Here is a 1,334-nt window from a genome sequence, read left to right on the forward strand (position 1 = left end):
ACAAAGTCGGCCAACACCTGTGATTTGATGTTTGGTCGCGGTAAATAATGGATGTCAAATTCTCCCGACCATTTAGACCATTTAACTAATCTTCCTGATGCTTCTAGTTTTTGTAGGATTGCCTTTAAATGGAGTTGTGTGTAAACGCCAATCTTGTGAGCCTGGAAGTAAGGACGAAGTCTCCTTGCTGAGAATACCAGGGCTAGTACAGTCTTGTCCGCTATCGGATAGCGACTTTCTGTATCAAAGAGAACTTTACTGACGTAATATACTGGTTTCTCGATTATGTTTTCTATTCTAATTAGGACAGAGCTTATTGCATGAGGTGAAAAAGCTAAATAGATAAATAACATTTCCCCTTGGATGGGTTTTGAGAGAAGGGGCGGTGAAGCCAGATATGCCTTAAGTTGTTTGAAAGCAATCTGACAGTCATCTGTCCATTGAAAACTAGTGTTCCGTGCTCCTCTTAGTATTTTGAAGAATGGCATATACTTATCTCCACAACGAGCTAAGAACCGGGATAGGGCGGCTATACGACCATTCAATCGTTGCACCTCCTTGATGTTTCTTGGAGGCATCATCTCTTTCAACGCCTTGATTTTTTCTGGGTTTGCTTCAATCCCACGATGGGTAACCATAAATCCCAGAAACTTCCCTGATGCGACCCCAAAAGCACATTTAGTCAGGTTAAGTCGTAAGCCATACTAACAAAGGAGTTAGAAACACTCCTCAAGATGAGAAATGTGTTGGGATGCTTCCAAGCTTTTTACTAACATGTCATCAACATAAACCTCCATTGTACGCCCGAGAAGGTTTTTGAAGGCCTTGTTCATGAGTCGTTGATAAGTTGCACCAGCATTTTTTAACCCGAATGACATAACCTGATAACAGTATAAGTCTTTTTTTTGTTTGAAAACAGGTGGCCTCCTCGTCCACTGGTTTCATCTTTATTTGATTGTATCCTGAGTATGCATCCAAAAAGCTTAGCATCTGATGTCCAGACATGGCATCAACGAGTTGATCTATGCGCGGGAGGACTATCCTTTGGGCAAGCTTTGTTGAGGTCTGCATAGGCGACGCACATTCTCCATGAACCATTAGCTTTTTTCACCATGACGACATTGGCCAACCATGCAGGATGGTGTACTTCTCGTATGAACTTTGCTTCGATAAGCTTGTTGACTTCTTGTTCAATAGCTTGTAAGCGGTTTGAGGCAAAACTGCGCTCTTCTGGATAACTGTCGGGTCTACCTTCAAAGGCGGGTCTACCTTCAAAGGCTGCATTATTATTTCAGGATCAACTCCAGACATGTCAGCTGGAGTCCATGCAAAAA

The sequence above is a fragment of the Phalaenopsis equestris genome, unplaced genomic scaffold (genome assembly GCF_001263595.1).
Source record: "Phalaenopsis equestris unplaced genomic scaffold, ASM126359v1 Scaffold000268, whole genome shotgun sequence".
In the NCBI taxonomy this organism is placed as follows: Eukaryota; Viridiplantae; Streptophyta; class Magnoliopsida; order Asparagales; family Orchidaceae; genus Phalaenopsis; species Phalaenopsis equestris.